This window comes from Notamacropus eugenii, chromosome 6, assembly GCF_028372415.1.
Source record: "Notamacropus eugenii isolate mMacEug1 chromosome 6, mMacEug1.pri_v2, whole genome shotgun sequence".
In the NCBI taxonomy this organism is placed as follows: Eukaryota; Metazoa; Chordata; class Mammalia; order Diprotodontia; family Macropodidae; genus Notamacropus; species Notamacropus eugenii.
The window spans coordinates 385,605,500-385,619,895 of NC_092877.1; the positions used below are offsets into that span (position 1 = coordinate 385,605,500).

General features: G+C 46.2%; 1 long non-coding RNA gene across 1 annotated transcript; it reads right to left on the reverse strand.

Annotated features, from left to right (window-relative positions):
• Positions 1 to 4,938: 4,938 nt before the first annotated feature.
• On the reverse strand, positions 4,939 to 12,273 carry LOC140510349 (uncharacterized). Its single transcript, XR_011969209.1, has 2 exons — positions 11,984 to 12,273; positions 4,939 to 5,445 (listed from the first exon to the last, which is right to left on the reverse strand). It is a non-coding gene; the product is annotated as an uncharacterized lncRNA (long non-coding RNA).
• Between the last annotated feature and the right edge of the window lie 2,123 nt (positions 12,274 to 14,396).

Below are 14,396 nucleotides of genomic sequence, written 5' to 3' on the forward strand. Positions count from 1 at the left end.
TGTTCTCTAATGCACAGGTCCAGCCTCCCAGAAAAGGACTGCCACCAAACAGCTGAACTTTTTCAGGTATTCATATGTTAAAGCAAGTCAGGGATAATAACAGCATCGCCATCCATCCATAAGCCTGGATTCCACTTTCCCTATAATGCCTCCAATATCTATGGGAGATAGTGGTCCAACAGCTATAGAAGTCTGCCAAGGAGACAGACTGCTTGTATGTTTGGGACCACTCACAACTCTGCAAATGTGAACTTTAGTGTCTTCTGGTCTCAGGAACTTTCCATAAAAGTTCCTTGATGATTATAGCTCCTGTGTTGAGCAGATGTCTTTACTGCTGCATTGATCCAAGCTGTTCTTAACGAATGCCTTACTGGGCACGAGGACTCAGTCAAACTAGTTGACCACAGCTTGATAGATGATTTCTCTGCTTCTTTGCTTCCAAACTTTCTCTGCTTACCTAGGTTTTCTCCTCCCCAACAGCAAGTGTAGCATCCATCATTTCTCGCTTCAAACATACCTGATGCAGGTCTGAAATCTGTCCTTCACGTCTCTCTCTCTTCCCTTTTATTTCTGGGCTTAGTCTCAGACTCCTCTCTGTGGATGATCCAACCTTAGCCTGTTGTGAGTAACCAGGTTTTTATCTTCTGTCTATAATCATAGGAATCATATTTGTCCCATAATCAGAAAGCAGCTCTGGTGTTCATATTGATCCAATATGCTACAGTTTGCCATATATAGAATAGATATCAGTTGTCTCAGTCCTGTGAATCAGAGTAAAGGTTTTTTTAGAACTCTTGAGCAGATTTGACTTAACAACAAAGTGCTGCCTAGGAGAAGGCAGCACTTTGGCCTTACATAAGTCAGGGACAATTAGAGCTGCCCCAAAAGAGATGGACTTCCCCAAGAGGTGATGGCTTGTGCCACCTTGACCTTCTCTGGGTAGCTGTTTGTCAAGGATGTTGGGAAGGTGGAGGGGTTGGGTACAGGTAGGACTAGATGGCTGCTTAGGTCTCTTCTCTTGTAGCTCTCAGATTCTATGATCTGACCCCTTAGGCATTTACTGTGTAACCCTGGGTGAGTTGTACCTCTCTCAGCCTTGGCCTTCTCATCTGTAAAATGGGGATAGCAATAGCTTTTTATCTCTTAACATGTTTCAAATACTTGGCAAACCATAAAGTGCTGCATTCATGTTAGTCATTGCTATGACTGTGCTGACAGCACCTCATGAAATAATGTGTTAGGGAAAAGTCAAGGTTCCATCTCCCTTGAAGAGTATGGTGCCCCACAACCTCCAAGCTCCCTTCTCACACTAACATTCTCTGCTCTTCTAAAGATGAACTCAAAGCCATACAGGAAGCAGAGACTAGATTCCAACATGGCTCTTCTGCCCCCAAATCTGTTGTCCTTCTCCTTATGCCTCATTGCTTCTTTGGCCTTCTCTGTGAATGGTTGGGGATCACCAGATGGCCAGACCTGACCACTGTTTCTCAGGGACACTGCTCACTTGGCTGATCAGGAGAAAGCTTGCTCTGAACTGGCCACCGATGTTCCTGTAGCCCGGGGAACACTAGAGGGAATGAAAAGGATGCTGGGGGAATGTAAACTGGGCTCCTGTGGACCACTTTGTCAGGCTGGGGAGAGCTCAGAGCCTCCAAATAGGGGCAAACTTGGAGGAGGTTCCAAGAGGCGAGTTTAGCCAAGGGGCACACTTTCTGCCCTGGTATCAGTGGCAGGGGACTGAAGGGGTGAGGGTCTCCACTGCCAAGCCCCATCAGAGGTGGCTTGATTGTCCTTCATCCTACAGGGGGCACCAAGGGCTTGGAGGATGCTCTAAGCCTGACTTGAGCTCTGGTCCTGTGGAGTGGGACCAGGCTGCAGCAGCTAGACCTAGATCAGGTCTAGGCTAAAGGCCCATGGGCAGCATCCCCTTGGGGTTTCTTAGATAGGACTAAGAGAGAGAGTCAAAGTTCACTGGGCTCTGGTCTGCCAACCCCTTCCTCTACTGTCAGTGAGGGAGCAGGACAGGGAAAGGAGGCAGCAATGTCCTGCCAAGCTCTCTGGTGACCCAAGGAGTGCCTCAGAACCTTCCAGCAGCCCCTGAGGGTAGCCTAGTTTCCTTTGATCTACTGGGTTCATGTCCTGTTATGGGAAGTAGAGGAGAGGAAATGAGGACAGGAGGAAAGAGAGAAAGTAAGGAAGAGGAAGAGGGGGGGAAAGGAGAGGAAGAGGGAAAGGACAGCAAGGACAACACATGAAAAGACTAGGAGAGAAGAGAACGGGACGGGATAGGAATAAGGGAAGAACAGAAATCGGGAGAAGAGAAGTGGGGAGAAGGATGAGAACAGAGCAGAACTGCAGACTAGAGTGAGTGGGAGAAGAGGAGGATGAAGAGATGGAGAGAAGAGGCCAGGAAAGAATGGGATAAGGGAAGGAAAGGGAAGTGAGAAGAGATGCTAGCCTTGGAGATGGGAGGGGACCCTCGATAACAATACAAAGGTCAAAAAAGAAAGAGAGAGCCTGGGCTGATGGATGCCATGCCTTTTCTTTCTAAGGAGAAGGTATCCTTCCCCCAGTGCACCGCTGGAGACTGGTCTTCTCTAGGCTAAACCCTGTGCTCAGATGGGAGAAAGCAGGCTCTTTCTGATCCTCCAATAATGGCAGCTCCCCTCCGATCTGGGCTAGCCCAGACAAAGGTTCACACAGGGATGGCTTGGATGAGCTGATACTTACAAGCCTCCTGTCAACCGGCTCCTGGCACAGCCTGAAAGAGTGGGCAGCAAGCACTCTTGTAAAAAGAAGTTCAAAGCCCTGGTTTGAGTTTCATCTCTGCTCACTTCCCCTCCTCTCCCCTCCCTCCATTTCATTCCTTTTCTCCCTTCCCTTCGCATCTTATGAATGACAGATTCTTTGGAAACTTTGATGGATCTGCTGTGTCCTGGAGGAGGACATTCCCTCCAGTGATGCCAAGTTCCAACCCACCTGTGCATGCCCATCCTGTGTAACTTTTGTCCATGTCTTGCCTTTAATCCCTCACAGGTGTTCTTCCCACAGTGCTGGAGCTGGAAGAGCAGCTGTGCTGCCCAGTGGTTGCTCCTAGTTCTTGCTACATGACCCAGACTCAGCTTCCTTTCAACTCATATGATGGATGACACCAGTAGTGAACATTTTTCTCAGTCACTCATTTGATGTGACGCTGACTTTTTGATCTGGTGCTGAATTTTGTCCATGTTACATCCTTGGCATCTCTTTCATTTGTCCCCTTTTTTCCACTCACATGGGGCCTCATCAACTCTCCCCAGAACTAGGACCATCGGTCTTCTAATTAGTCTCTCTGCCTCAATGTACCACCTCTCCTCCCACTGCATTCCATCCTCCAGTCAACCTGCCAAAGAGATTTTCCTAAAGCATAGTTTTGACTTTGTCACTCTTCTACTCAGTAAACACCAGTGAGTCCCTATCCCCTCCAGGATCAAACATAAATCCTTCTGCTTGGCACTTAAAGCTCTTTAGTTGACCCCTTCCTACTTTGCCAGTCTTAGACATTCCTTCTCTTCAACAATTTCAGCCTGAACATAGAGGGTACTTAACAAATATTTGTTGAATTGAGTTCTGATACAGAATGTTACATCTCCCACCCTTGAGTGTTTGCCTTGACTATCCCTAGGTCTGGGACACTCCTCCTCTGGCCCTTTAAAGCCGGGCACCTTGAAGACTTTCCCAGGTCTTCTAGGTGTTAGTTCTCTCCACCCCAATTCATATTTACTTTTTTTTTGTTTCTCTGTGTATATGAGCCTCCAGTACACCTGCATATTTTCCTCCTGTAAAATGTAGGCACCTTGAGGAGTTTTATCCTTGTATCCCAAGCACCCTACCATTGCCTGACATATAGTAGGTGCTCTGCTCCTGCTTGTTGAGCTGGTCTAGATCAGAAGCTCCCAGAATTCCCCCAAGTTGTTTTGTTTGAACACACCAACATCATGACTCTTCCTATATGACATTCTCTAGCTAGTAGGTGTTTCTTGGGCTTGTCTGTAAGCTTTGGTTTTTATATTGAGGTGTGTGTGTGTGTGTGTGTGTGTGTGTGTGTGTGTGTGTGTGTGTGTGTGTGTGTGTGTTGGATAGAGCCCACAAATGGCTGATCTGTCTAAGAATTCCATACAAGTCATAACTGTCAAGGGGGAAAAAATCTGACAAGAACCCCTTCTGCTTCCCTTCCAACCTCCCTTGGATCTTCTCCCCTCCAAGGGCTTGTAGATGGGACAGATGTTTGTGTACTCTAGGACTGATGTTTAACTTCACCTCTTTTTCTCCCTCTCCCTGCCCCTCTTCCTCCCTTCAATAGAGGGACAAAATTGAAAGCTTCTTCCCCGGGGATGTTGACCTGGTTCTGGGGTGGAGGGAGCAGGGAGGCAAAAGTCTCAGGAAGGGAAATGACAATACTTCCCAGGATTCAAAATGAATTTTAAGGTTAGTGACACCCTCCAGCTCAGTGTCTCATCTGGGCAGCCCTGAATCACAGGGGCCAAGGGCTATGGTGGCAGATGGCCAGTGGTAAGCGATGGAGGGGAAGTAGAAAGTAGGAGGAATTAGCTGCATCTATCTGTGGGCCAGGAGATGTCCAAACTCACCAGGAGTTCTGAGCACAATTTGCAAGATGAGAAATTTTTTCTATTTTTTTAAACAAAATTTATTGAATTATGTTTCCTTGTTTCTTAGAGTACTTACGATTTTCCAGGAGGAGCAACAGGGTGTAATTTTTTTTTGTCTTCTTGGGCCTCCCTGTCATTAGATGAAGGAAATATTGGGAAGGATAAATAAAGTGATTGTGACCCTTGCACAGCCTAGCCCCTTCCCCCAGGTAGTCTAGGCTTACATAGACTCAAGTGTAGATTACAGGTTCTTCACATTCTGTATATGTCACAGTGTATAATATGGATATTGAGTAAGGGACAGTCTTTTATTTCCACCAGCACAGAAACCAAATAAACTCACAAAAGCCCACAGCTTCACTCGGAAATATAAAACATTTAGAGTCCACTGCACTCATTAGATGTCCCTCTAAAAGGTAAGAACATGTTGCAGGACTGTCTAACAAATATTTCCAATTTACATTGTATCTTCACTGTCTGAGCAGCTCACAGCCAGACTGGGGAGGGAGGGAAAGATCCACATCTCTTTGTCCTTCATGGTGGGACTTTAGTTTTTCCTCATCAGTAGCATACTGTCTTTTGCTTTATTTCCCCCTGAGAAGTATGTCACATATATAGCTCAAGAACATTCCTCATGATGTCACAGAGACTGAAAACGTTGATCTTGAATCCAGTGGTTGAAGGTGATAGCTACAAATATCTTGGTCTCCTCTAGGTAAGATGTATCAAATGTGAAGATCTCAAGGAAAAGCTCTGGATGCATGTTAAGAGACTCCTTCGCATCCTGAAATCAAAACTGAATGGGAAAGATACATTAAGTACAATTGACACATACATAATCTTTGGAATTATAAAAAGGGACCATAACAAATTCAAAAAGTAGTCTAATAAAATCTCTGACATTATTTTTAAAAAATAGAGGTAGGGCCAATAATTCTATAGAAGGATGGACCCTTCCTTGTGTCATTTGTTGTTGTTTTGGTGTGTGTGTGGCGGGGGGGGGGGGGGGGGGGGGGGTTCCTTTAGCATTCAAATAGTAGTTGGCATACAATATGCATTTAATAAATGTTTGTTGACTTGATTTGAATTAACTCCAAAAGGAAGAAGATTGCTAGAGATTTCTAAAGCTTAGGGTAAGCAGGTTAAAAACTTGCAAAAATACTTCAGGAACAAACAGACATCCTTCCAACGAGCAAGTCAAGACTGAGAACAATAGGGACACAACACTGAATTTGCCCCAAGTAGCTGAAAGTGGCTTGTTTCCAGATGGAGTCTATGAAGTGATTACAGCCCAATGGCAGAATTAAAAGGTCCTCTCTAGGCAACATCTGTATGAACTTAGCCCACAACATGTGGACAGAGTGCCCCCAAAATGGCTGAATCGTGAAGATTTGTTTGTGGAAAGAGAAGGGTTTATGGTGGCAATTTAGGACCAGAAACCTCAGAAGGATTATCCTTAAGGAGCCTGGACCTCTGGATCAATGGAGGTTAGACCAGGAAGTGGTGGAGACTGTAGGTCATAAAAGTTTTAGCACCTACCAAGAATACCTAGTAATACACGAGCTGTTGGCTATAATTATGCATCGGGAAGGAGTTTGCTGTCTTTCATGGGCTGGCACATAATAAACACAGACATCAGAGTATCCTGGAGAACTCAACCAATGGATTCTACCAGTTCCTGACAATTATCACAAATTAAACCTTCCTCACCTGCATGTGACATTGACTCATAAAAACTTAAGAACAATGTTATTCATAGATATTGCCATCCCAAATAGGAATAATTTCCAAGTTGTATGGGAAAAAACCCCACCGAACTTGAAACACATGGAAGCCAAGCCAAGGAGGTCCAAGTCCTGTGGAAATGGGATGAGGTTCATGGCATCCCTGTTGTCTCTTCTGCTTCACTGTCATACACAAAATATTTTCACTGAGCAGAGGGAGGATGCGCTAGTTTCCTCTTACTCTTACTGGAGAAAGCTGGATCATCAGCTGCTTGTCCTAATAGGCTTAAAACTTAGCCCAGTTCCTTGCGCACAGTGCTAATAAATGCTTGTTGTTTGGTTAATGAATTACAAAAAGTATTTCTTTTGACCTTTGGAATAGATCATGAAATAGTAAATAAAAAAAAAAGAGGATAGTGAGGATCCACCACCACCATTTCCATCTGAATCACATAGAAAAAGGCACAAAGAATAAAAAAATAATGTTAATGATAATGATAACACAAGTTTTAGTAGCTAGGTAGCACAATGGACAGCTCTGCACCTGAAGTCAGGAAGACCTGAATTCAAATTCCTCCTCAGACACCTTCTAGCTGTGTGACCCTGGACAGATCACTACATCTTTTTTCAGTCTCAGTTTCCTTATTAGAATGGAAGTAAAAATAGCACCTACCTCCTCATAGAGTTATTGTGAGGATCAAACAAGACAATGTAAGTAAAGTGCCTTATAAATATTGTTGTTGCTGTCCTTATTATTATTTTACCACCACCACCACTATTATCACTGTTGCTGCTACTGCTACTACTGCTGCTACTACTACTTCCACTACTGCTACTACTTCTACTACTACTACTACTACTTCTGCTACTACTACTGCTACTGCTACTACTACTTCTAATACTACTACTACTATTACTCCTTCTACTTCTACTACTACTACTGCTACTGCTACTACTACTGCTACTGCTGCTACTACTACTGCTGCTGCTGCTGCTGCTGCTGCTGCTGCTGCTATTACCACTACTCACATTTGCATTAAAATCTAAAGTTTTCAAAGGACCTGTCCTGTTAGACAACACACAGATCATCACCTCCATCTTACAGATGAGGGCACTGAGCCTCATGGAGACAAGCTGACTTGCCCAGGGTCTCACAGATGGTCACTGTGGGAGCCGAGATTTCAACCCTAGGTCCTTAGATTTCAAACTCAGAACTTGTGACTTCTCTGGCATCTCTGATTTCTGACCTGTGTAGTTATCCCCTAAGTCCCCACTTTGTCCTACATTTCAGACTGTCCTGGAAGAAAACCAGGAAGTGGGCGGGTTTGCGTGAGGTCCTCATGTTCTGTCTTTGTCAAGTCAGGAAGTGTACCCCCATCCCCCATCCCCTAACCCCCAGGATGACAGGAAGTTGGCCTGTCTGGTAAAGCAGTCAGCCTGGCTCTGTGGGCCCCATTAGAAGAAAAACATCAGTGGAATTGTGAAATCTTAGAGATGGAAGGAACCTGGAGACCATCTAATGCAGGCAAGTCATTCACAGTAGGAATCCCTTTAAGATTATCCTAGATTGTCCAGGCACAAGTTGGACATCCCCAGGGATGAGGCTATCAACACATACACACTCACACACACACTTATGGTGGGGGTGGAGCAGCAGGGAAGCTGTCTTATTGATGGGAGGGACCAGCAAAAGGGGAAATAGCTTTCAACCAAGGACAGCATATTTCCTGGTCCCATCCTCTGCTCCTCTGGGCTCTCCTGCTTACACTGTTTGCTTACACTGCAAGAGAAGGGAGACATCACCATAAATACTGAGGCATTGAAAGTAGACCCGCTCAGGTGTCCTCAGAACTGAGCTATCTTAGTGCAACCTGGGCCCTCCAGTTGGACTGATCACAGAGAGGTGGAAACAATGAGAAACCTCCCATTATGTGCAGATTAGCCTGTTCAGCGTCCCTGCCTCAAGTGTCTCCCTATCCCAGTCTGTACTCCGCTTAGAAGCCAAATGTGTGAGGTTAACCACCTCACCCTCTCCCCCCTCACTTCAAAGTATTCTTTTCATTTCTGAATCCCTATATCGCACCCCCCTCCCCAGCCCAAGTATATCTATTTACTTCACTTCTAACCCAAGCTATTTGTAGCATTTTTAAGTCTGGAAAAACCTAGTACTATGCGGCAATTATTAGGACCAGAGCTGTAACTGTGATATAGTCAACTTGAAGAGTAGCCTGTTTGGAAGGGAATGAGGAATACAGCTATATAGATCTTTATAGGCATTTGTAATCAAGCATCACTACAGACCAAGATCACCTAAGTTGAAGGCGCTCATGGGGGAGATGTCAAGAATGTCTTCATCGAGAAGGTGTCCTGTGTCCCTCTACCTGGTGAATGGGTGTGGCCTCTGGCTATATCTTTCAAATTCTCTGCCTAGGACAGGCTGGCGCTCCCAATCCAGGGCAGGGGAAGGTCCGGGTCATCTGAAGCATGAGCACCGTGAACTGAGTTCAGTGAGGTGGGAGAATTCTCTCTCCCTTCAGAGAGAACTTAAGGTTTAATCTGTTCTATTTGCCCTTTTCAGTTCTTGGTGCAGAGAGAGTCTCCAGGGACTGATGTTGTGTAAGAGGGGATCATGCCCCCAGGGGTTAGGGAGGGGGTGTTTATGTGTTGGTTTTTGCTCTACTTTGGAAGTAAATATTCTTTTGTAAAAGCTCATCTGACTGTTAAGTACTTAAATGGAATGGGGTACTAGGGATTGCCTAAAATTGAGGGGCACCATCAGTGGGGACTCAAGGAAACAACAGAGACGATAGAAGCCTGAAAGAGGGACGAAATGTAACATGCCTGGCTTTCACACAGTGGGGCCAGTTACACGTGTACATTTATGCACATTTGCATGTATTTATTATTTATATGTGTGTAGATATGTTATATAATATGTTTATATGTCTGTATGCATGAATCACTCTAGCTAGTATTCAAAGAATCTAGAATTCCACACTGGGAGGTAGTATATGGTATACTGGGAACAAGGAAGAGTCTGAGGTTTGGATCCTATTTCTCGCTGTGCGACAGTGTTCTCATCTGTAAAGTAGGAATAAGAACACCGTTTGCAACCTTGCTCCTGGGGCTGTTGTGAGGGTCAGATAAGACTGTGTCTATAAGGTGCCCTGTTGGCCTTGACCTCAAGCTCTCCTTCACTATTCACTGTGTTTGGGGGGAAAGAGGGAATCTGGTTTCTTAATCGATTCTCATTTCATCTTCTTCTCGTTCAAGTGCACAAGATTGGCTGTGTCTGTGGAATGGTGTGCATGGCTCAGTATCAGGGTGAAAAGTGTTAGAGCCAGGAGCTGGACTGCCTCAGTTTCCTTTGCAAGTCTTGGGCCATTGGCCAAGGGCTGGAGAACGCCTTCCAGATGGGCACATCCCTTTAGGAGCAGGCTCAATCCAGTTCTGCTTGAGTTGCTGACAATCTTGTGCAATCTCTACCTCTTATTTCAACTGCCACAATTATTTGTCACCCCATTTGATTTGATTCTCCCCATCCTCAGAAAAATGCCTGGCTTACAATTCTTTAAATTCCAGAACAGTATTCGACTGTGTTGCAAAATTAAGGCTCCAAGACCCTTGTTAGGCTTCTAAATCAATTCTCTCCATGAGCCTGAGCTTCCCATGAGTACACTGTTCATTGTCTTTATTTCAGCAAGTACTCTGGGGCCATTGGTGCGTCAATAGCAAATCTTACAATTAACTGGAAAGGCAAATGATCACTCACACTTTGGAAATCTTGTTCACTCACATATTGAAGCCCCAACTAGAAATGGATAAAGCAGAATTCTCAGATTCCAAGATTTTAACACAAGAATAAAAGTGTTTCCCTGGCCAACTGCCAAGTTTCAAGTTGGTCAGGACCTTGGAGACCATCTTATACCCCACCCCCCCATTTTCCAGATGTCTATCTTAAGACCTTATTGCCCAAGGTCATGTGTGGTGTGAGCATCAGAGGGAGATTTGAGCCCAAATCCTCAAGCTCCAGAGCACCACACCACATTGCCCTCTCAGCCCTCTCATTTTACAGATGAAGAAACTCATGCTGGGAACTGACTTCCTCAAAGTCATCCAGGTAGTCAGTAAGAGAGGACAGACCTGAATCTAAGTGTTCTAAGAAAAGTCCAAACTCATGTGTAGATACTTGAACCACTTTCACTGAATTCATTTTACTGACTAGACACAGAGCTGTCCTTTTGTCAGTTGAGAGAACTGTGGGTACGGGGAATCTCTCTATCTTTCAAATGGCCCGTCTCTCTGTTTGTGACTACAGAAACCAGTTCCAGGGCACAGAGAGAAAGTGACCTGCTCGGCATCACCCAGTTCAGTTAAAAAAAAGGTTATATTATGCCAGTCACCAAAGAAGTGACTTATTCACTGCTGCTTTGTGGTGGATTTTTAGTTTGAGATCACTGTGGTTTTTTATTTTAGCATCACACAGATAGAGAGCTCTTGGCACTGGCCTCCCTCCATCCCCAATGTGGGCGCGCACCTAGTGCAGAGGGAGCTGAACCCAGGTTCCAGAGACCTGGGGCTGAATCTTGTCTCTGTTCTTGGTAGCTATGTGGCAATGGAGATATCACTCTCTGAGACACCTTAAAGGAGGCATAATGATACTAGGAAGAGACTCCTCCTTCACAGGATTACTGTTCAGACCTCCTCCAATGCTTTGCAAAGCCTAGCCTTGTCAATGGTGAGGAGTGGAGGCGGGGTGGAGGGGGTTGACCCTTTTGTGTATTATAAACCCCATAGAAGAAAGGAAATACACATTTATTAAGCACCTACTGTGTGTCCAGCAATGTGCTGAATGCTTTACAATGATTACATCTCGTGATATTATATACATACATACACCTATGAAATTAAGTATATGATTATATGAGATATAATTCTATACAATATACACACATAGCTCACACATGTTACATGTATATCTACATATACAACATGTCTATTTGCTAACCGCAAGTTGCCATATCCAAGTCAGCTGTTAGTGAGTCCTGAAGACATAGGCTTACGTCCCACATTACTTCCTTCTTCCCTTGAGTCTTGCTCCCTTAAGATTCCCCAAGCTTCCCAGCTGGTCTTAAACAATCACTCCTGGACACGCCCACTAAGACAGGTGAAGGAAAGCAGAATGAACCTGACTGACTCCTGGCCACGGGACGATACACAGGAGCGCCTGTTCAAAGCTCCCCTGGGGAGCAGGGACCCAGGGTGGGGACTGCTCCCGCACCACGGGAACGTGTGGCCCTCCCGTCTCCTTTGAACTCCTTCACCGATGACGGCTGAGAAATCCACCTATTGAAGGATGCCGCACCACAACGGTCACACTCTAACACTTTTTTTTTGGTGTTGGGAGAACACCAAAGCAGGGCCGATGCACTCCTGGAGCTCTACCTCTGAGTCCACGCGTCCCACTTTCCTCGCCTATACTAAGGGTTTGGAGCAGATGGCCTCAGCTCCCTCCCAGTACTGAAGGCATCCTCCGGTGCTCTCCCACCCCAAGTGGAAGCTCGTTCCCTGCCCATCATCCCCCAGGAGCAGCCTTTGCACGGAAGTTACCCGAAAACAAATCGATGAACAGGATTGGCTGCTTGACCACAGGCCCAGTGGCTGGAGAGAGGAGCTGGAATCAATGGGAGAACCTGCCCACGTTCAGCTCAGTCCTTGCCTTCTCCACCGAGCACAGACCAAGAGCACCCGTCGGGGTGAAGAGTAGGTTGCCAGTGAATTTCCAGTCAGGTTTCACCGGCGCATGGATCTGCTTGGGAGGTCCGCCATGGTGGGGCCGAGCCAGGCCCACAAAAGTGAGAGCCGCTGGGACGGTCTGACCGCTCCCTCGTAAGCTGCTTAATAGAGCCAGGAAAATACAGCTGTTGACTGGCAGGCTCGCTCAGGTGCCTCAATGAGGCATTCAGCAGCCCGACCGCATGTATGTATGTATTGGCAGCCAGGGAGCAGCCAGACACCGGGGCGAGCTAAGTTTGGACCACGGCACTGGGGTCTTGGCTTTCCTCCTTGCCTGGAATTCCCGGTTCCTGAAGCCGGTAGTCACGCCCCTCCTCCTAGCCTTTACGTGACTCGTGCTCTGCCAAAGCATTTCCTTACATTCTGTGGACGGTGATGCCAGCCAGGGAGGAAACTGCCCTCAGAGCCACGGCAGGAAACCTAGGAGTCGGCCAAGAAACATTTATGGGGTGTCCACAATGGGTCAAGTAGTGGGACGCAGGATGCAGAGAAAGACAGTCCAGGCCCTCAAGGAGCTGGAAGGGTCAGGTGGTTCAGCCTTGTCATTCGGAGGAAACCGAGGCTGGGAGAATAGATTGAGACGTCCCTGGGGGTAGGGCCTGAGCAAGAACCCGCCTTTGCAGCGGCGGCTGGACAATGACGCATCTCAGACAGGGAGCCTGGAGGCAGCAAGACTGGGGTTCAAAACCTTCCTCAGCCGCTTGCTAGCTGTGTCACCACTATCTGCCTCAGTTTCCTCAGCTGTAAAATAGTGATAGTAATAGCACCTACCTCCCAAATGAGTACTTACACATATATATGTATACGTATATATCTGAAAACCTTGCAGTGCTAGATAAAAACTAGTTCTTTACATAGCACACACACACACACACACACACACACACACACACACTCAACTCTAAGTCTGATGCTGACTTCACCAGTCATCCCCTCGTCCTTCCAAGAGCTTGTCTCAATGAGAGTGTCCTCCACATCCCTCCACTTAGGGGAGATTTTCCGCTCTCCCTCCAATACTCTGCTCACCTGCCCAAAGGACTCTTCTGAGCTGTGGTCTAAGTGAAAAGAACCCAGGAGCAGAAGCCTACCAGTCCTGGTCTTCCATTTGCCATTGGCTAAGTCACTTTGCTTCTCATCTCTCATCTCTTCAAACCCCTCTCCCCCTATCCCAGAAACCCTGGGAGACCTCATTACCACAAAGGACACTCACAGACACACCTGAGTGGGAAGAAAGGTGACAAGATGGTTTTCAGCTCCACAAGCATTTATGGAGCAGCTACTGTCTACCAGACATATGATGGGTGCTAGAGATACAAAGAAAAAGAACAAGTGTTCCCTGCCCTGTGGGAGCTTATGTCCTGCTGGAACATCTTATTGTTGGGAACGTAAATGATGAAAGCTGATGGAGATGTGGGGGTGGCTATTGTCATGTTGTCCTGCCCTCTTTTTTACCTTAAATGAAAACACCACTCAAGTCCAGGCTTGTTAAAAAAATTTTAGCCTCAGCATTTCCTCTGACAAATATCTTTTAATCAAGCTTGGGTCTACGTCTGCTTAAGGATCATGGCCTTGGCATTGGTCCTCCCCTTTCCACTCTCAGGCATCAAGTTCTGGCATCTTTTATGAATCTGGAAGGTGGGGCATTCCAGGTCTTCCAGAACCTGTCTCCCAAGGGACTTTTCATCCTTGGTCCACTGCCTCCTTGGACAAGACCCTACCAACAGCTGTTTTGGGGTCCTCTGAGAACTCTTTCTTCTGTATCTTTGGGGCCTGGGGATTAGGCAAATGTCAGCTTTTGCTTTGTATATTAACCTAACAGGGGCTGATAGTTCAGCTAGGGGAGGAGATGGTTAGTCTACTCTCAGGACCAAGATGCTTAATCATGGACTCTTCTGGATGACAAACTCTTCATAAATCAGAATCACCCTTATCTATCTGTCTGTGCCTTTAATATGTGCAGAACATTATGCTCGGAAGATGACGGAAGCACACAGACTCGATTGATATGGCTGGCCTAAGGCTCAGGGCAGAGGAAAACCTGTCTGTGTTTTCCCCTCAGCCTTCTTGTGGAATCGAGGAACCATTGCTTGATAGGGGGGAGAAAACTTAGAGAGCACTAAGGCCAATCCCACCAGTCCTAGCCCTATCCCTGGATGTCACAGAAAGGTGGGTCTCCAGTCATTGTAACCAGAATGGGCTCAGTCTCCTCTGCCCTCTGGAGTCCCTT